At 40.8% G+C, this 22,414-nt stretch overlaps 1 pseudogene; it reads left to right on the top strand.

Annotated features, from left to right (window-relative positions):
* The window catches only part of LOC104681169, a 22,928-nt pseudogene extending 4,591 nt beyond the window's left edge, over positions 1–18,337 (top strand).
* Positions 18,338–22,414: the final 4,077 nt, after the last annotated feature.

Here is a 22,414-nt window from a genome sequence, read left to right on the forward strand (position 1 = left end):
ATGCAGTGGCTCGATCTCGGCTCATTGCAAGCTCCACCTCCTGGGTTCACGCCATTCTCCTGCCTCAGCCTCCCCAGTAGCTGGGACTACAGGTGCCCACCACAACGCCTGGCTAATTTTTTGTATCTTTAGTAGAGATGAGGTTTCACCGTGTTAGCCAGGATGGTCTCAATCTCCTGACCTCGTGATCCGTCCGCCTCAACCTCCCAAAGTGTTGGGATTACAGTCGTGAGCCACTGCGCCCGGCCTATAAAATGCTAATATTAAGTAAACTTTATACTGGCCAACACCAGGATATATTCTATGGATGTCATTATTTTGAATAAGAATTAGTGTTTAACATTCCTAAATTGTTTTGAGTGCTTGATTATAATTTGTAAAAAACAATGTTTATTTTTAATATTTCTTTACATTTTAAACAAAGCTTATATTTCAGAAAATAAAAAAAAATACAGAACATGGCCAGCTGTAGTGGTTCATGCTTGTAATCCCAGTACTTTGGGAGGCCGAGGTGGGCAGATCACTTGAGGTCAGGAGTTTGAGACCAGCCTGGCCAACATGGAGAAACCCCATCTCTACTAAAAATACAAAAATTAGCCGGGCATGGTGGCACCTGCCTGTAGCCCCAGGTACATGGGAGGCTGAGACAGGAGAACAGCTCAAACCCGGGAGGCAGAGGTTGCAGTAAGCCCGAGAGCGTGCCTCTGCACTACAGCCTAGGTGACAGAGTGAGAATCCCTCTCCGGGGGGGGAAAAAAGGTACAGTACATTTTCATCACCGCAATGCTATCCCTTATTCTACTGTTTTTCATTTCCACAATTTTGTCTTTTCTACAATGCTATACAAGTGAAACCTTATAGTATATAACGTTTTATGGGCTTATTTCACTCAGCATAATTCCATGGAGATTCCTCCAAGATATTGATATTTGTGTGTCAACAGTTGATTGTTGTTGTTGTTGTTGTTGTTGTTGTTGTTGTTGTTGTTGAGACAGAGTCTCACTCTGTCGCCCAGGCTGGAGTGCAGTGTCTCAGCTCACTGCAACCTCCGCCTCCCAGGTTCAAGTGATTTTCCAGCCTCAGCCTCCCGAGTAGCTGTGACTACAGGTGCACTCCACCACGCCCGGGTAATTTTTGTATTGGTAGTAAAGACAGGGTTTCAACGTATTGGCAAGGCAGGTGTTGAACTCCTGACGTCATGATCCGCCAGCCTCGACCTCCCAAAGTGCTGTGATAACAGGGTGAGCCACTGTGCCCTGCCAATGGTTCATTTTTATTACTGAATAGTATTCCAGAGGATGGATGTACCACAGTTTGAGCATTCACTTATGGTAGGACATATTGATTATTTCCAGCTATTGGCTATTACAAGTAAAGCTGCTATGAACAATTATGTACAAGCTACTGGATGGGCATAAATTTTAATTTCTCTGAAGTGTAATTGTTGAATTGTATGGTCATTGCATTGTTTAGTTTTATAAGAAACTACCAAACTGCTTTCCAGAGTGACTGTAAGATTTTACCTTCCCAGCAGCACTTAATGAGGTGTTCAGTTTCTCTGCATCCTCGTTACCATTTGGTGTTGTCACTATGTCTTTTATTTTAGCTATTGTAATAAGTGTGTAGTGATACCTCATCATGGTCTTAATTTGCATCTAGTGAAGCAAATGAATGTTGAACATCTTTTCATGTGCTTGTTTGCTTGTTTCCTCTTCAGTGAAATGTATGTTCATATCTTTTCATGATTTTCTAATTGGATTATTTGTTTGTATTTTTTACCATTGAGGTTTTTATTATTTTTTTTTCTTGAGACAGAGTCTTGCTCTGTTACCCAGGCTGGAGTGCAATGGCACGATCTTGGCTCACTCCAACCTCCGCCTCCCAGGTTAAAGTGATTCTCGTGCCTCAGCCTCCCGAGTAGCTGGCATTACAGGCATACATCATCATGCCTGTCTAATTTTTGTATTTTTAGTAGAGATGGGTTTTTGCCATGTTTCCCAGGCTGGTCGTGAACTCCTGTCCTCAAGGAATCTGCCCTCCGTCCACCTCGACCTTTCAAAGTGCTGGGATTACAAGTGTGAGCCACCACGCCTAGCCTACCGTTAAGTTTTGAGAGTACTATACGTATCCATTACATATTCTGGATGTGAGTCCTTTATTGGATATGTGGTTTGCAAACTTTTTCTCTCAGATCATACCCTATTTTTTCATCCTTTTTACAAGATTTCTTGCAGAGCAGAAGTTTTAAATTGGATGAAATCTAATTTGCATTTTTCCTTATGTATTATACTTTTTGAACCATTCACTATGCCCTAGATCTCAGACGTTTCTCCTATATTTTCTTGTAAAAGCTTTTTTTTAAGTTTATTATTTTATTTTATGTTATTTATTTATTGATTTATTTATTCATTGAGATGGAGTCTTGCTCTGTTGCCCAGGATGGAGTGCACTGGTGGGATCTCAGCTCACTGCAAGCTCCACTTCCCGAGTTCACGCGATTCTCCTGCCTCAGCCTCCCAAGTAGCTGGGACTACAGGCGCCTGCCACTACGCCGGGCTAACTTGTTTGTATTTTTGGTAGAGACAGAGTTTCACCATTTCAACCAGGATGGTCTGAATCTCCTGACCTCGTGATCCGGCCACCTCGGCCTGCCAAAGTGCTGAGATTACAGGCATAAGCCACCGTGCCCGGCCTTTTTTAGTTTTATATTTTAGATTTAAATCTATGATCTACTTGACTTACTTTTTTATATAAAGGTATGAACATTAGGACTTTCTGTTGTTATTGTTGTTGTTGCCTATGGCTCTCCAACTGCTCCAGCACCATTTGTGAAGCAGATGATCCTTCCTTATTTTTGCCTCTTAGTAAAAAATCAGTGTCGGGCTACTTCTAGGATCTCTATTTTGTTACAGTGATCTATGTGTCTATTCTTCTTCCAATAGTATATAGCCTTGATTCCTGTAGCTATATAAGAAGTATTGAAATATGGTAGAGCCATTCCTCCCACCTTATTCTTCTTTTTCAAAAATTGTCTTAGCTATATAAATATTTTTTGAGATGGAGTCTCCACTTGGGTCACCCAAGCTGGAGATCAGTGGGGTGATCCCGGCTCACTGCAACCTCTGCCTCCCGGGTTTAAGTGATTCTCCCACCTCCGCTTCCCAAGTAGCTGGGATTTCAGGCGCGTGCCACAACACCCGCCTAATTTTTGTATTTTTAGTAGAGACAGGGTTTTGCCATGTTGGCCAGGCTGGTCTCGAACTCCTGACCTCAAGTGATCTGCCCATCTCAGCCTCCCAAAGTGCTGGGAATATGGGCGTGAGCCACCAGGCCCAGTGTTGTCTTAGCCATTGACAATTTGTTACAGCAACAATCAAAAATGAATACACGGAGGGCAGAGCAAGATGGCCGAATAGGAACAGCTCCGGTCTCCAACTCCCAGCGCGAGTGACCCAGAAGACAGGTGATTTCTGCATTTTCAACTGAGGTACTGGGGTCATCTCACTGGGGAGTGCCAGACAATCGGTGCTGGTCAGCTGCTGCAGCTCGACCAGCGAGAGCTGAAGCAGGGCGAGGCATTGCCTCACCTGGGAAGCGCAAGGGGGAAGGGAATCCCTTTTCCTAGCCAGGGGAACTGAGACACACAACACCTTGAAAATGGGGTAATTCCCACCCCAATACTGTGCTTTAAGCAAACGGGCACACCAGGAGATTATACCCACACCTGGCCGGGAGGGTCCCATGGCCACTGAGCCTCCCTCATTGCTAGCACAGCAGTCTGCAATCTAACTACAAGGCAGCAGCGAGGCTGGGGGAGGGGCGCCCGCCATTGCTGAGGCTTAAGTAGGTAAACAAAGCCACTGGGAAGCTCGAACTGGGTGGAGCTCACAGCAGCTCAAGGAAACCTGCCTGTCTCTGTAGACTCCACCTCTGGGGACAGGGCACAGCTAAATAACAACAGGGGAAGCACCAGGGGCCTGTGCAGATGCGAACGACTCTGTCTGACAGCTTTGAAGAGAGCAGTGGATCTCCCAACACGGAGGTTGAGATCTGAGAACGGACAGACTGCCTGCTCAAGTGGGTCCCTGACCCCTGGGTAGCCTAACTGGGAGACATCCCCCACTAGGGGCAGTCTGACACCCCACACCTCACAGGGTGGAGTACACCCCTGAGAGGAAGCTTCCAAAGTAAGAATCAGACAGGTACACTCGCTGTTCAGCAATATTCTATCTTCTGCAACCTCTGGTGCTGATACCCAGGCAAACAGGGTCTGGAGTGGACCTCAAGCAATCTCCAACAGACCTACAGCTGAGGGTCCTGACTATTAGAAGGAAAACTATCAAACAGGAAGAACACCTATACCAAAACCCCATCAGTACGTCACCATCATCAAAGACCAGAGGCAGATAAAACCACAAAGATGGGGAAGAAGCAGGGCAGAAAAGCTGGAAACTCAAAAAATAAGAGCGCATCTCCCTCTGCAAAGGAGCACAGCTCATCGCCAGCAACGGATCAAAGTTGGTCAGAGAATGACTTTGACGAGATGAGAGAAGAAGGCTTCAGTCCATCAAACTTCTCAGAGCTAAAGGAGGAATTACGTACCCAGCACAAAGAAACTAAAAATCTTGAAAAAAGAGTGGAAGAATTGATAGCTAGAATAATTAATGCAGAGAAGGTCATAAATGAAATGACAGAGATGAAAACCATGACACGAGAAATACGTGACAAATGCACAAGCTTCAGTAACCGACTCGATCAACTGGAAGAAAGAGTATCAGCGATTGAGGATCAAATGAATGAAATGAAGCGAGAAGAGAAACCAAAAGAAAAAAGAAGAAAAAGAAATGAACAAAGCCTGCAAGAAGTATGGGATTATGTAAAAAGACCAAATCTACGTCTGATTGGGGTGCCTGAAAGTGAGGGGGAAAATGGAACCAAGTTGGAAAACACTCTTCAGGATATCATCCAGGAGAACTTCCCCAACCTAGTAGGGCAGGCCAACATTCAAATTCAGGAAATACAGAGAACACCACAAAGATACTCCTCCAGAAGAGCAACTCCAAGACACATAATTGCCAGATTCACCAAAGTTGAAATGAAGGAAAAAATCTTAAGGGCAGCCAGAGAGAAAGGTCGGGTTACCCACAAAGGGAAGCCCATCAGACTAACAGCAGACCTCTCGGCAGAAACTCTACAAGCCAGAAGAGAGTGGGGGCCAATATTCAACGTTCTTAAAGAAAAGAATTCTAAACCCAGAATTTCATATCCAGCCAAACTAAGTTTCATAAGTGAAGGAGAAATAAAATCCTTTACAGATAAGCAAATGCTTAGAGATTTTGTCACCACCAGGCCTGCCTTACAAGAGACCCTGAAGGAAGCCCTAAACATGGAAAGGAACAACCGGTACCAGCCATTGCAAAAACATGCCAAAATGTAAAGACCATCGAGGCTAGGAAGAAACTGCATCAACTAACGAGCAAAATAACCAGTTAATATCATAATGGCAGGATCAAGTTCACACATAACAATATTAACCTTAAATGTTAATGGACTAAATGCTCCAATTAAAAGACACAGACTGGCAAACTGGATAAAGAGTCAAGACCCATCAGTCTGCTGTATTCAGGAGACCCATCTCACATGCAGAGACATACATAGGCTCAAAATAAAGGGATGGAGGAAGATCTACCAAGCAAATGGAGAACAAAAAAAAGCAGGGGTTGCAATCCTAGTCTCTGATAAAACAGACTTTAAACCATCAAAGATCAAAAGAGACAAAGAAGGCCATTACATAATGGTAAAGGGATGAATTCAACAGGAAGAGCTAACTATCCTAAATATATATGCACCCAATACAGGAGCACCCAAATTCATAAAGCAAATCCTTAGAGACTTACAAAGAGACTTAGACTCTCATACAATAATAATGGGAGACTTCAACACTCCACTGTCAACATTAGACAGATCAACGAGACAGAAAGTTAACAAGGATATCCAGGAATGGAACTCATCTCTGCAACAAGCGGACCTAATAGACATCTATGGAACTCTCCACCCCAAATCAACAGAATATACATTCTTCTCAGCACCACATCGCACTTATTCCAAAATTGACCACATAATTGGAAGTAAAGCACTCCTCAGCAAATGTAAAAGAACAGAAATTATAACAAACTGTCTCTCAGACCACAGTGCAATCAAACTAGAACTCAGGACTAAGAAACTCAATCAAAACCGCTCAAATACATGGAAACTGAACAACCTGCTCCTGAATGACTACTGGGTACATAACGAAATGAAGGCAGAAATAAAGATGTTCTTTGAAACCAATGAGAACAAAGATACAACTTATCAGAATCTCTGGGACACATTTAAAGCAGTGTGTAGAGGGAAATTTATAGCACTAAATGCCCACAAGAGAAAGCTGGAAAGATCTAAAATTGACACTCTAACATCACAATTAAAAGAACTGGAGAAGCAAGAGCAAACACATTCAAAAGCTAGCAGAAGGCAAGAAATAACTAAGATCAGAGCAGAACTGAAGGAGATAGAGACACAAAAAACCCTCCAAAAAATCAATGAATCCAGGAGTTGGTTTTTTGAAAAAATCAACAAAATTGACAGACCACTAGCAAGACTAATAAAGAAGAAAAGAGAGAAGAATCAAATAGACGCAATAAAAAATGATAAAGGGGATATCACCACCGACCCCACAGAAATACAAACTACCATCAGAGAATACTATAAACACCTCTACACAAATCAACTAGAAAATCTAGAAGAAATGGATAATTTCCTGGACACTTACTACACTCTCCCAAGGCTAAACCAGGAAGAAGTTGAATCCCTGAATAGACCAATAGCAGGCTCTGAAATTGAGGCAACAATTAATAGCCTACCCACCAAAAAAAGTCCAGGACCAGATGGATTCACAGCTGAATTCTACCAGAGGTACAAGGAGGAGCTGGTACCATTCCTTCTGAAACTATTCCAATCAATAGAAAAAGAGGGAATCCTCCCTAACTCATTTTATGAGGCCAACATCATCCTGATACCAAAGCCTGGCAGAGACACAACAAAAAAAGAGAATTTTAAACCAATATCCCTGATGAACATCGATGCAAAAATCCTCAATAAAATACTGGCAAACCGGATTCAGCAGCACATCCAAAAGCTTATCCACCATGATCAAGTGGGCTTCATCCCTGGGATGCAAGGCTGCTTCAACATTCACAAATCAATAAACATAATCCAGCATATAAACAGAATCAAAGTCAAGAACCACATGATTATCTCAATAGATGCACAAAAGGCTTTTGACAAAATTCAACAGCCCTTCGTGCTAACAATGCTCAATAAATTCGGTATTGATGGAACGTACCTCAAAATAATAAGGGCTATTTATGACAAACCCACAGCCAATATCATACTGAATGTGCAAAAACTGGAAAAATTCCCTTTGAAAACTGGCACAAGACAGGGATGCCCTCTCTCACCACTCCTATTCAACATAGTGTTGGAAGTTCTGGCTAGGGCAATCAGGCAAGAGAAAGAAATCAAGGGTATCCAGTTAGGAAAAGAAGAAGTCAAATTGTCCCTGTTTGCAGATGACATGATTGTATATTTAGAAAACCCCATTGTCTCAGCCCAAAATCTCCTTAAGCTGATAAGCAACTTCAGCAAAGTCTCAGGATACAAAATTAATGTGCAAAAATCACAAGCATTCTTATACACCAGTAACAGACAAACAGAGAGCCAAATCATGAATGAACTTCCATTCACAATTGCTTCAAAGAGAATAAAATACCTAGGAATCCAACTTACAAGGGATGTCAAGGACCTCTTCAAGGAGAACTACAAACCACTGCTCAGTGAAAAAAAAAGAGGACACTAACAAATGGAAGAACATACCATGCTCATGGATAGGAAGAATCAATATTGTGAAAATGGCCATACTGCCCAAGGTTATTTATAGATTCAATGCCATCCCCATCAAGCTACCAATGAGTTTCTTCACAGAATTGGAAAAACTGCTTTAAAGTTCATATGGAACCAAAAAAGAGCCCGCATTGCCAAGACAATCCTAAGTCATAAGAACAGAGCTGGAGGCATCACGCTACCTGACTTCAAACTATACTACAAGGCTACAGTAAACAAAACAGCATGGTACTGGTACCAAAACAGAGATATAGACCAATGGAACAGAACAGAGTCCTCAGAAATAATACCACATATCTACAGCCATCTGATCTTTGACAAACCTGAGAGAAACAAGAAATGGGGAAAGGATTCCCTATTTAATAAATGGTGCTGGGAAAATTGGCTAGCCATAAGTAGAAAGCTGAAACTGGATCCTTTCCTTACTCCTTATATGAAAATTAATTCAAGATGGATTAGAGACTTAAATGTTAGACCTAATACCATAAAAACCCTAGAAGAAAACCTAGGTAGTACCATTCAGGACATAGGCATGGGCAAGGACTTCATGTCTAAAACACCAAAAGCAACGGCAGCAAAAGCCAAAATTGACAAATGGGATCTAATTAAACTAAAGAGCTTCTGCACAGCAAAAGAGACTACCATCAGAGTGAACAGGCAACCTACAGAATGGGAGAAAATTTTTGCAATCTACTCATCTGACAAAGGGCTAATATCCAGAATCTACAAAGAACTCAAACAAATTTACAAGAAAAAAACAACCCCATCAAAAAGTGGGGAAAGGATATGAACAGACATTTCTCAAAAGAAGACATTCATACAGCCAACAGACACATGAAAAAATGCTCATCATCACTGGCCATCAGAGAAATGCAAATCAAAACCACAATGAGATACCATCTCACACCAGTTAGAATGGCAATCATTAAAAAGTCAGGAAACAACAGGTGCTGGAGAGGATGTGGAGAAATAGGAACACTTTGACACTGTTGGTGGGATTGTAAACTAGTTCAACCATTATGGAAAACAGTATGGCAATTCCTCAAGGATCTAGAACTAGATGTACCATATGACCCAGCCATCCCACTACTGGGTATATACCCAAAGGATTATAAATTATTCTACTACAAAGACACATGCACACGTATGTTTATTGCGGCACTATTCACAATAGCAAAGACTTGGAATCAACCCAAATGTCCATCTGTGACAGACTGGATTAAGAAAATGTGGCACATATGCACCATGGAATACTATGCAGCCATAAAAAAGGATCGGTTTGCGTCCTTTGTAGGGAAATGGATGCAGCTGGAAGCCATCATTCTTAGCAAACTATCACAAGAACAGAAAACCAAACACCGCATGTTCTCACTCATAGGTGGGAACTGAACAATGACATCACTTGGACTCGGGAAGGGGAATATCACACATTGGGGCCTATCATGGGGAGGGGGGAGGGGGGAGGGATTGCACTGGGAGTTATACCTGATATAAATGACGAATTGATGGGTGCTGACTAGTTGATGGGTGCAGCACACCAACATGGCACAAATATACATATGTAACAAACCTGCACGTTGTGCACATGTACCCTAGAACCTAAAGTACAATTAAAAAAAAAAAAAAAAAAAAAGGATGAGTTTGCGTCCTTTGTAGGGACATGGATGCAGCTGGAAGCCATCATTCTTAGCAACCTATCACAAGAACAGAAAACCAAACACCGCATGTTCTCACTCATAGGTGGGAACTGAACAATGACATCACTTGGACTTGGAAAGGGGAATATCACACATTGGGGCCTATCATGGGGAGGGGGGAAGGGGGAGGGATTGCACTGGGAGTTATACCTGATATAAATGACGAATTGATGGGTGCTGACGAGTTGATGGGTGCAGCACACCAACATGGCACAAGTATACATATGTAACAAACCTGCATGTTATGCACATGTACCCTAGAACTTAAAGTATAATAAAAAAATAAATAAATAAATAAATAAATAAATAAATAAATAAATAATGAATACACATAGAAACAGATTAATTAGTGAAACAAAATAGAAATTCAAGAAACAGACTAATTTATATACAAACTTCAGCATGCATTTCCAAACAATGGGCAAAAGATGGGATGTATAAAAAAGGATTGTTGGCAAGTGTCTATCCATCTGGAAAAATAAACATTAAATCCTTACTTTCAACCACATAAAATAATAAATTCTAAAAATCCAGAGACTTAAATGTGAAAACGTGAAGTCATAAAGAACTAGATGAAATTTTAGGAAAATATTACAGTGTAAGACGTTTTGAGTTGGCATAGGCACTTCCCGACATTACACCAAGGCTTTGAACAATGAATCTGACTTACTTAAAGATGTAAAAATTAAAGTATCATCTAAGTCAAAAGACACCATAGAAAAACTGTTTAAAAAGGCAAATTTTAGGCCAGGCGCGGTGACTCATGCCTGTAATCCCAGTACTTTGGGAGGCCAAGGCGGGCAGATCATGAGGTCAGCAGATCAAGACCATCCTGGCTACCACAGTGAAACCCCGTCTCTACTAAAAATACAAAACATTAGCCAAGTGTGGTGGCGGGCACCTGTAGTCCCAGCTACTCGAGAGGCTGAGGCAGGAGAATGGTGTGAACCTGGGAGGTGGAGCTTGCAGTGAGCCAAGATCGCACCACTGCACTCCATCCTGGGCAACAGAGTGAGACTCGGTCTCAAAAAAAAAAAAAAAAAAAAAAAAAAAAAAAAAAAAAAAAAGGCAAATTTTGGGGAAAATGAAGGATCCCCAATAAATTAACAGTAACCATCTCTAAAACATAACAAAGCTTTTCCATGTCAATAAGAGAAACTGGAACAACCCAATGAAACAATGTGTTCTGGCATGGCACTACTTCACCGTATAGCAGAAAAGGATTACGAAATAGAAAGTATGAAAGGAAAATAATAAAGGAAATGGAGAAGAGATCCCAGAACTCTCAACGTTCATCCATAGAAGATCCAGAGGTAGAGAATAGAAAGACTGGGTCAGGCGCAGTGGCTCACGCCTGTTATTTCAGCACTTTGGGAGGCCAAGGCAGGCAGATTACCTGAGGTCAAGAGTTCGAGACCAGCCTGTCCAACATGGTGAAACCCCATCTCTACTAAAAATACAAAAATTAGCCCAGTGTGGTGGTGGGCGCCTGAAATCGCAGCTACTTGGGGAGGCTGAGATAGGAGAATCACTTGAGCCCAGGAAGCAGATATTGCAGTGAGCTGAGGTCCTGCCACTGCACTCCAACCTCAGTGTCAGAGCAGAACTCCGTCTCAAAAATGAAAAAAAAAAAATAGAAAGACTGGAGAGAAGGCACTAATTGAAGAAATAATGTCCTAGAATTTTCTCAACTGAACAAAGACGTGAATCTTCAAACTGAACAGAGCCACTTGGTTCTGAGCCTGATTAACACACATGTGCACACACACCTGCAGGCACACAAGCCCACACACACACACACACCCTTGGAGTAAAATTTCTAGGATAAAGATAAAATCCAGAAAGGTCCCAGAGAGAAAAAGAGAAGAGAGAATGCAATGGAGAAGTTTTTCAAGGGGCTGATTTAAAATAACTTTGGGCCAGGCACAGTGGCTCATGCATGTAGTCCCAGCACTTTGGGCACCAAGAACGGATGCTCACTCGAGCTCTGGAGTTTGAAACCAGCCTGGCCAACAAGGAGAAACTCATCTCTACAAAAAATACAAGTAACCAGGTGTGGTGCCACGTGCCTGTAGTCCCAGCTACTTGGGAGGCTGAGGCAGGAGAATTGCTTGAGTCCAGGAGGTGGAGATTGCAGTGAGCCGAGATTGTGCCACTGCATTCTAGCCTGGGTGACAGAGCCAGGCACTGTCTCAAAAAAACAAAACAAGAACAAGCAACAAAAAAAGTTGAGCCTAGATATCTATATACAGCCAGGATAATTCAGAATGAGGGAAAAATATTCCAGAAAATTCATGACGCATATACCCTTCAGAAATAATCATTGGTGTACAGTTCTATGAGAAGGGAAAACTAAATTTAGGAGGAAGGAGGTGATTTCAGTAAGCAATGGTGAGGAGAAAAATAGTAAAATTTATTGAAAAGTATAAATTTAGATTGTAAATTTAAAAAATCACAGTCTTGAACTAAAATTCCCAGTATTATAAACTTGGAAGATGGGAGTAGGGACAGGAAAGAAAAGAGAAGTTCTTTTGGTGTTCAAGGAATGAATACAGATGTTAATGAATGATAGAATGTGGTGGTGCACGCCTCTAACCCGAGCTACTCAGGAGGCTGGAGCAGGAGAATCACTTGAACCTGGGAGGTGGAGGTTGCAGTGAGGTGAGATCACAGCATTGCACTCCAGCCTGGAAAACAAGAGTGAAATTCTGTAAAAAATAAAAAACTTAAAAAAGAAATAAATTTTTTTTAAAAAGGCCAGGCACAGTGGCTCACGCCTGTAATCCCGGCACTTTGAGAGGCTGAGGCAGGTGGATCACTTGAGGTCAGGAGTTCGAGACCAGCCTGGCCAACAAGGAGAAACCCCGTCTCTACTAAAAATAAAAAAATTAGCCTGGCACAGCATCACATGCCTGTGGTTCCAGCTACTCAAGAGGCTGAGGCAGTAGAATTGCTTGGACTCAGGAGACAGAGGTTCAATAAGCCAAGATTGTGCCATTGCACTCCAGACTGGGCAACAGAGGAAGACTCTGTCTTAAATAAATAAATAAATAAATAAATAAATAAGAAACCTATTGCATACATTGGATATGAAAACATTAACTGCTCAAATAAATAATTCAGCAGAATAGGTTGGATGTTAAAACTGGTATAGTTGAAAAAGCAATTACTGAGCTGAGGAAATGCATCTAAAGAATTCATAAAAGTAATCAGTAATGGATAGAGAAGAATTAAAAGAAAGAAAAGTTAATTAATAGGGAGGATAGAAGAATAAATGTCAAAACACATCTAATAGTAGCCTTATAAGAAGAGAATATAGTTATTAAAAAGGAGAGTGTACTTAAATAAGTAATCAATGAGAATTTCTCAGATTTAAAAAAATGACTTAAGAATTAAAGATGTTATAGTACACACACACAGGAACAGTGAAATGTAAAATTGTGAAAGACAAAGAAAGGTTACTTACAGAGGAAAAATAATTAAACTGACATCGGATCTCTCAAACACCACACTGGAGGCAAGGATACAATGGTGTAATAACTCCAAGATGTTGAAAAAAATGATTTTTTTTTTGAGACAGAGTCTCACATTGTCACCCAGGCAGGAGTGCAGTGGCGTGATCTCGGCTCACTGCAACCTCTGCCTCCTGGGTTCAAGCAAATCTCCTGCCTCAGCCTCCTGAGTAGCTGGGGCTACAGGTGCACACCACCACACCCAGCTAATTTTTGTACTTTTAGTAGAGATGGTGGTTTGCTCTGTTGGCCAGGATGGTCTGGAACTCCTGACCTCAGGTTATCTGCCCGCCTCGGCCTCCCAAAGTGCTGGGATTACATGCATAAGCCACTGCGCCCGACGAAAGAAAGGAATTTTTATATCGGGTGAAGTAAAGACAATGTCAGGCATATAACACTTCAGGAGATTGAAGACACAGGGAAATGTTAAAGCAAACAAGTATGTATTGCACTTATTAAAGACTGTAAGGAAGGGTCAGCTGCAGTGGCTCATGCCTGTAATCCCAGCACTTTGGGAGCCCGAGGCAAGAGGATTCATTGAGCCCAGAAACTCAAGACCAGTCTGGGCAACATGGAGAAACCCCAACTCTACAGAAAATACAAAAATTAGATGGGCATATCAAGTTCCTGGGTCTGCAGATAATTAAAAAAAAAAAAAAAAAAAAAACCTGGGTATGGTGGTACACACCTGTAGTCCCAGCTACTCGGGAGGCTGGGGCAGGAAGATTGCTTGGGATCTGGAGTTTGAGGCTGCAGTGAGCTAGGATTGGGTCACTGCACTCCAGCCTGAGTGACAGAGTGAGACTTTGTCTCTGAAAATGGAAAAAAAAAAAAGATCATAAGGACAATTTTACTCAGACTACTGTGCTAGGTACAGGGACCACTGCAATGGGGTCTTGCAGTGGGAGAGTGATATTAGGATCAACTTCAACTCCACCAAGGACAAGTGGGGATTTTTAGTCAGGGAGTAGGGTCAGGGAGTCAGAAGATGGGAAATTACTTGGAGGAAACCTCAGGGGCAGGGGGATTCTGGCTAAACTGACTTGACACAATTTTTACTGAAACAGGCTAAATGGGCAGAATCCCTGGATGAAGGACGGAGCCTGAGGTTGGGACCTAGTCAGAAACAGGACTCAGAGGAGCCCGACTTAAGTTTGGTCAAAGGATAGTGTCTGTCTGAAAGCATAAGCAATAAAGTCAACAGCAGTATAATGAATGGATCACAACGGAGAATTTTTGTGCATTGCTAAGCAGAACTCTGCTTTAATCATTGTAAAAGTTGATTATATGAAGTGAGCCGTTCTTAGTTGTTTTTTTGTTTGCTTGGTTTTTTTGTTTTGTTTGTTTGTTTTGTTTTTTTGTGTGTGTGTGGTTTTTTTTAGATGAAGTCTCCCTGTGTCACACAGGCTGGAGTGCAGTGCGTGATCTTGACTCACTGAAACCTCAGGTTCGTGGGTTGAAGCGATTCTCCTGCCTCAGCCTCCCGAGTAGCTGGGACTACAGTCACGCGCCACCACACCCCACTAATTTTGTATTTTTACTAGAGACAGGGTTTTGCCATGTTTACCAGGCTCGTCTGGAACTGCTGACCTCAAGTCATCTGCCCGCCTTGGCCCCCCAAAGTGCTGGGATTACAGGCGTGCTCCACCACAATCCAGACATTGAGTCATTCTTGGCATACACAACTATGTCAGAGTTGGGTGGTCAGGGGAAAAAGCACTCAGAGCACATTGCACCTGCTCCAAGAATTGAATTTTCCACAAGGCTGGTGGCTGAAATGGCCTGCTGTCACCCTAAAACCACTTTTATGTAGTAACTGCTGAAACAACCTGCAATGACTCTAAGGCTCATTTTACCTATTGTCCGCGCTCACCAATCAGAGCTTACAGCTCCCAAAAGCTTCTCTGGTGCCAATGGACTTGCTTTAAAAAATATAGGTAACATTTCTGTTTCTAATAAAACTCTCAACTTTCTCTTTGTTCTTTGGACATACCAAAGACCAGCCAATTTGTGTCTATGATTCTCAAATAAAATGTTTAGAGATTCATGGCTAGCGTGATGGCTCACCCTGTAATCCCAGCCCTTTGGGAGGCTGAAGCTGGCGGATCACTTGAGTGATCCGCGACAGAGTGAGACCCTGTCTTAAAACAGAAAACAAAAACAAAAACATAATATAACATCCTTAATATTGTAGTTAAAAAAAAGAGATTCATCTCCATAGTCTTTGATTTTGATATTTGTGGTGTCAGAAGTGGGGTCCAAAGCTGACATGCCTTGGAGACATCAACGACCTCTGGAGCTATGGCATGAGGTCTGCACACTTGGCCCCCTTAAACTTTTGCTTTTCTGGTTGCCTCTTTCCCCCCCTGGTGAGTCTCTCTTGGATCAAACTGCCATTTTCTGGGGGGTTGAGTTCAGTTTTATTTGGGAATTTGTTAGGAAGGGTCTTTCTCTCTCTCCTGGTTATGAAACCTCCTCTTTTCTTTTCTTTTCCTTTCTTTTCTTGTCTTGTCTTTTTTCTCTTTTCTTTTCTCTTTTCTTTTTTTTTTTTTTTTTTGAGACAGTGTTTTGCTCTGTCGCCCAGGCTGCAGTGCAGTGGTGTGATCTGGGCTCACTGCAACTTTCACCTCCCAGGCTCAAGTGATTCTCGTGCATCGTCCTCCCGAGTAACTGGGATTACAGGCGTGCACAACTAGCCTGGCTAATTTTTGTATTTTTTAGTAGACATGGGATTTCACCCCGTTAGGCGGGCTGGTCTTGAACTCCTGAGCTCAAGTGACCTGCCCACCTCGGCCTCCCAAAGTGCTGGGATTACAGGCGTGAGCCACTATACCCAGCCAGAGACCGCCTGTTTAAGAGGGATTTTCTCCCTCCTGGTTATGAGGCCTGGTTACAGAGATTTTTCTGTTAGAGAAGGCTTCTCATGCTTCCTGATAAGTTTGTACTTTATTTTCAGAATCATTTGCATGCTTGGAGTTTAATTTGGCTTTTGTGTATTAGGCATTAAACCAAATCACCTAGATTAATTTATTTACACACAGGCTCTCAAAGTTCAAAGGCATGCCAACATAGTTCCCTCTTTCTGGGACGCCAGCTGGTAATATGTGCCAACATTATGGGGATCATTCACGCAGTCTGTTTTCCTCAAAGTGAACTAAAATAATACAGTCCAAATGGGACTCCTGTCTCGGTATCTTGAGGTTCCAGAACACATTCAAGACTCAAAGACTGTCTCACTGCAAAATACTGTCTAAAGCTAGCTGAGATTTTCTTCTCCAAAGCCTTCCCCTCTCCTTCCTTTACCTCTTCCTCTTTATCCTTCTTTAAGCAAAACTCTTTTTCCAAAACGCCTCAGCTACTCTGGCATACTGACTATTAAAATAAAGACAGTTGAAAAACATCAGATACAAATAAAATCACTGACCTTTGTAGTGTTTCTTAAAAGCAAAAGATGAAATTCCCATGTAAAAGATCTCCTTCCTATACCAAAAGGAAAGACAAAACTCTTCTCTTCAAGGATGAGGAATTGAGACCAAGAGAACACTATACAAAGCTTATGAGAATACCTCTTATCTTTTGGGCCTCCTCACATAATTCAGTCACATTTTACTGTTAACAATTCTTTGTCTAATTCAGCATGTTGGTAACTGACTCAAACTGCTTTACCCAAAATTTGGGTCACCACCTTCATAAGATTACCTATTGAGGAGAAAAATCTTAAAGTTTAGCCTTCTTCCATTTTGTCAGAAATTAGATCCAACGTCTTTTATAAATTGGTGAGTTTGTATGTTTTACTGTCCCATAATCAAAATTCTAAAATGAAAGCTATCTTTGTTTATGTACGTATCTGTGTTTGGATATATTCATACATATGTACATGTGTTATGTTAAATGTGTCTACATGGTAAAATCTGGAATCGTTGGCAAACAATTATTTAAAGAATCCTATTCAGATTGGCTTAAATAGGTGCTCGTATAAATATACAGTAATTAACTAAAACGCATTTAGTTCATGCAACTTAATTAAGTCTTTGAAAAATAAGTTGGTTTTAAAATTGTTGGTAAAATAAAATGATAAATGTTTTCAAAATTGTCAGTACACATTTTTGGCTGCTTTTACTGGTTCTATATTTGTCTCTGTCAGATGTTTTAAGGTTATGAAACATAAACCTAACCTAAAAACCGAATGGTCTTTTATGTGCAATTCTTTGATAAGTAAGACTAATTTAATATTGTGGGTGTAATAAAACCTCTGTATTTTCTGAGTTATTGGCAAAATACTCATATATTTAAGGTTTTTGCTCAGGTGAACACCTGACATTTACAGGCTATAAAAATGTTTTAACAGGAAAATAACTCGAACTGATGACTAGCTTTATTTATTTATTTATTTATTTATTTATTTATTTATTTATTTAGAGCAGAGTCTCCCTCTGTCACCCAGACTGGAGTGTAGTGGTGCTATCTCAGCTCACTGCAACCTCTGCCTCCCAGGTTCAAGAGATTTTCCTGTCTCAGCCTCCCAAGTAGCTGGGACTCTAGGCATGCGGCCCCATGCCTGGATAATTTTTAGTAGCGATGGGGTTTCACTGTGTTGGCCAGGTTGGTCTTGAACTCCTGACCTCAAGTGAGCCGCCCTTCTCAGCCTCCCTAAGTGCTGGGATTACAGACGTGAGCCACCACCCCCGGCCGACTGGCTTTGTTCAATATGTCAGTTTTCATTAGTAATCTAGGTATAATTGTTAAAATGAATAAATGAGGTAAATGTGAGATACATGTTTATAAGTGAACTTTTCATGTAATTTGAAATCTTTTTTTCTCTTGCTCTTACCATATGAAGATGAAATATTAAAGTTATGTTATGTTAGATTAAGTAATAGGTACTCACTAAATGCCGGGATCATTTCCAACTAAGAAAACAATGGATCCCCCTACCTACGCCTCCCAAAATGCTGGGATTACAGGCGTGAGCCACCACGCCCAGTGAGGAAAAGAAGTGTTAAACAGTATTGTTATTAAAGAAACCAAAGATCGTAGCGCTTGGAAGGTGTTTCTAAGACTCGAGATAATGGACTTCTGGCCAAGCCAACCCATGGTGACATCATCAGGTTTGCGCCTCCACTGGTGATCAAGGAGGATAAGATTTGAGAGTCCAGTGAAATCATTAACAAGACCATCTTGTCATTCTGAAGGTAGCAGCTGTTTTCAGTGATCCATGGGAGCTGGCTGGAAACAGGTGGTCCTGTAAAAGCTTGGCTCTAAATGTAGGCACATTCCACTCCCATGTGTCTCCAAAGCCTTTTTGTGGAATATCCATTTTTTTCAGTTGATACATAATAGAACAACGTTTATGAACCTGCTGTTTGCTTTGTAATATAAGTAAGAGAATGTAATGGCATCTATATTCAGTGAAAGCATTTTGATGTGCAAGCGTACTTTTTAAGGTGAAATGCATCTATGTATACAGACACCCTTTAAATCACATCCTTCAGTATACTTTACATATGTTTTTATAATTTCCTTGCTGGTCTAAATGTTTTGTATTTGAAAAAGTTATCTCTGGGGTACTACATAAAAGGCTTCACCTTGTAAAGTCAAATCACTTTTACCATTGAATTTTAGGAAGGATGAATGGTTAGTCATATGTAAAATACCAATATTAAGTAAACTTCATATTGGGCCAATGCCAGAATGTATTCTATGGATGTCATTACTTTGAATTAAGAATTAGAATTAGTGTTTAAAATTCCTAAATTGTTTTGAGTGCTTGATTGTAATTTGTGGGAAAAAAATGTTTGTTTTAAATATTTCTTTTCTTTAAATTTAAAATAAAGCATATATTTCAGAAGAAAAAAGATACAGAACATAGCAAGGTGCAGTGGTTCATGGCTGTAATCCCAGCACATTGATAGGCCAAGGTAGGCAGATCACTTGAGGTCAGGAGTTTGAGACCAGCCTGGCCAACATGGTGAAACCCCATCTCTACTAAAAAAATACAAAACTTAGCCAGGCATGGTGGCATGTGCCTGTAATTCCAGCTACATGGGAGTCTGAGACAGGAGAATGGCTCAAACCTGGGAGGCAGAGGTTGCAGCGAGCCAAGATCCTGCCACTGCACTCCAACCTGGGTGACAAAGTGAGACTCAGTCTTGGAATTTTAAAAAAAGAAAAAAAAAGGTACAGACCATTTCCATCACCACAATGCTATCCCTTGTGCTACTCATTTTTAGTAATACCGACTCTCCTCCCATCCACCATCCCTAACCCCTGGCAACCACTAATCTGTTTTTCATTTCTACAATTTTGTCTTTTCTAGAATGCTGTACAAACGAAATCTCATAGTATATAACATTTTAGAGGCTTACTTCACTCCACATAATTACCTGGAGATTCATCCAAGATATTAATATTTGTGTATCAATAGTTCATATTTTTGTTGTTGTTGTTGAGATGGAGTCTAACTATGTTGCCCAGGCTGGAGTGCAGTGGCACGATTTTGGTTCACTGCAACCTCTGCCTCCCAGGTTTAAGCAATTCTTGTGCCTCAGCTTCCCAAGTACTTGGGACTACAGGTGCACACCACCATGCCCAGTTAATTTTTGTATTATTAGTAGATACAGAGTTTCACCATATTAGCCAGGCTTGTCTCGAACTCCTGACCTCATGATCTACTTGCCTCCTGACCTCATGATCTGCCTGCCTCGGCTTCCCAAAGTACTGGAATTACAAGCATGAGCCACCGCACATGGCCAATAGTTCATTTTTATTACCGAATGGTATTCTATGGTATGGATGTACCACAGCTTGACCATTCACTTACTGTAGGACATATTGATTATTTCCAGCTTTTGGCTATTACAAGTAAAGCTGCTATGAACAATTATGTACAAATTTCTGGATGGGGATAAATTTTAATTTCTCTGATGTGTGATTGTTGAATTGCATGGTCACTGCATGTTTACTTGTATAAGAAACTACCAAACTGCTTGCCATGGTGGCTGTAAGATTTTACCTTCCCAGCAACATTTTACTAGATATCCAGTTTCTCTGTATCCTTTCCAGCATTTCATATTGTCACTATGTCTTTTATTTTAACTGTTGTAATAAGTGTGTAGTGATGCCTCATCGTGGTCTTAATTTGCATCTAGTGAAGCAAATAAATGTTGAACATCCTTTCATGTGCTTATTTGCTTATTTCCTCTTCAGTGAAATGTATGTTCATATATTTTCATAATGTTTTAATTGAATTATTTGTTTGTTTTTACCATTGTTTTGTTTTGTTTTTGAGACAGAGTCTGGCTCTGTTACCGAGGCTGGAATACAGTGGCATGATCTTGGCTCATTGCAACCTCTGCTTCCCAGGTTCAAGCGATTCTCATGCCTCAGCCTCCAGCATACCTGGGATTACAGGCGTGCATCATCATGCCTGTCTAATTTTTGTATTTTTAGTAGAGATGGGTTTTGCCATGTTGCCCGGGCTGGTCTCAAACTCCTGGCCTCAAGGGATCTACCCACCATCCACCTCCACCTCCCAAAGTGCTGGGATTACAAGTGTGAGCCACCATGCCCGGCATACCGTTGAGTTTTGAGAGTACTATGCATATCCATTATATATTCTTAATGTGAGTCCTCTGTTGGATATGTGGTTTACAAACATTTTCTCCCAGTTTATACCCTGTTTTTTCATCCTTTTAACACAGTTTCTACAGAGCATAAGTTTTAAATTGGATGAAATCTAATTTATCTTTTTCCTTATGGATTATGTTTCTTGAACCATTCACTATCTCAGACGTTTCTCCTACGCTTTCTTGTAAAAGTTTTTTTAGTGTTATATTTTAGATTTAAATCTGTGATCCACTTGAGATATATACAAACGTATGAAAATTAGGGTTTTTGTTGTTGTTGTTGTTGTTGTTGTTGTTTTGCCTATGGATATCCAACTGCTCCAGCACCATTTGCTAAGCAGACGATCCTTCATTCTTTTTGTCTCTTGGTAAAAAATCAGTGTGGGGCTATTTCTAGGTTCTCTATTTTGTTCCAGTGATCTATGTGTCTATTCTTCTCCCAATACTACCTAGTCTTGATTCCTGTAGCTATATAAGAAGTATTGAAATATGGTACAGCCATTCCTCCCACCTTATTCTTCTTTTTCAAAAATTGTCTTAGCTATATAAATATTTTTTGAGGAGTCTCACTTGTGTCACCCAAGCTGGAGGGCAGTGGGGTGATCTCAGCTCACTGCTATCTCTGCCTCCCATGTTCAAGCGATTCTCCTGTCTCAGCCTTCTGAATAGCTGAAATTTCAGGTGCCCACCACCACACCCGGCTAATTTTTGTATTTTTAGTAGAGACGGGGTTTTGCCATGCTGGCCAGGCTGGTCTCGAACTCCTGACCTCAATCGATCCACCTGCCTCGGCCTACCAAAGTGCTGGGATTACAAGCATGAGCCACTGCACCCAGCGTTGTCTTAGCTATTGACAATTTGTTACAACAACAATAAAAAATGAATACATATAGAAACAGATTAATTAGTGAAAAAAATAGAAAATCAAGAAACAGACTAATTTATGTACAAACTTCAGCATGCATTTCCAAACAGTGGGCAAAAGATGCATTGTATAATAAATAATTACTTGACAAGTGTCTATCCATTTGAAACAATAAAGACTAAATCCTTACTTTAAGCCACATAAAATAATAAATTCTAAAAATTCGCTCACTTAAATGTGAAAACGTGAAGTCATAAAGAACTAGATGAAAATTTAGGAAAATATTACAGTGTAAGACATCTTGAGTTGGCATAGGCACATTCTGACATTACAACAAGGCTATGAAGAATGAATCTGACATACTTAAAGATGTAAAAATTAAAGTATCATCTAAGTCAAAAGACACTATAAACAACTGTTTAAACAGGCAAATTTTGGAGAAACTAGTGAAGCATCCACAGTAAATTAATAGTAACCATCTCTAATATATAACAAAGGTTTTGCATATCAGTAAGAGAAATTGGAACAGCCCAATGAAAAAAAATGTGTTCAGGCATGGCACTACTTCACCATATAGCAGAAAAGGATTATGAAATAGAAAGTATGAAAGTAAAATAATAAAGGAAATGGAGAATAGATCCCAGAAGTTTCAACATTCATTCAATAGACGTTCCAGGCATACAGAACAGAAAGACTGGGCTAGGCGCGGTGGTTCACACCTGTAATCCCAGCATTTTGGGAGGCTGAGGCAGGCAGATCATCTGAGGTCAGGATTCA

Source organism: Rhinopithecus roxellana, chromosome 7 (assembly GCF_007565055.1).
Source record: "Rhinopithecus roxellana isolate Shanxi Qingling chromosome 7, ASM756505v1, whole genome shotgun sequence".
Taxonomy (NCBI): domain Eukaryota; kingdom Metazoa; phylum Chordata; class Mammalia; order Primates; family Cercopithecidae; genus Rhinopithecus; species Rhinopithecus roxellana.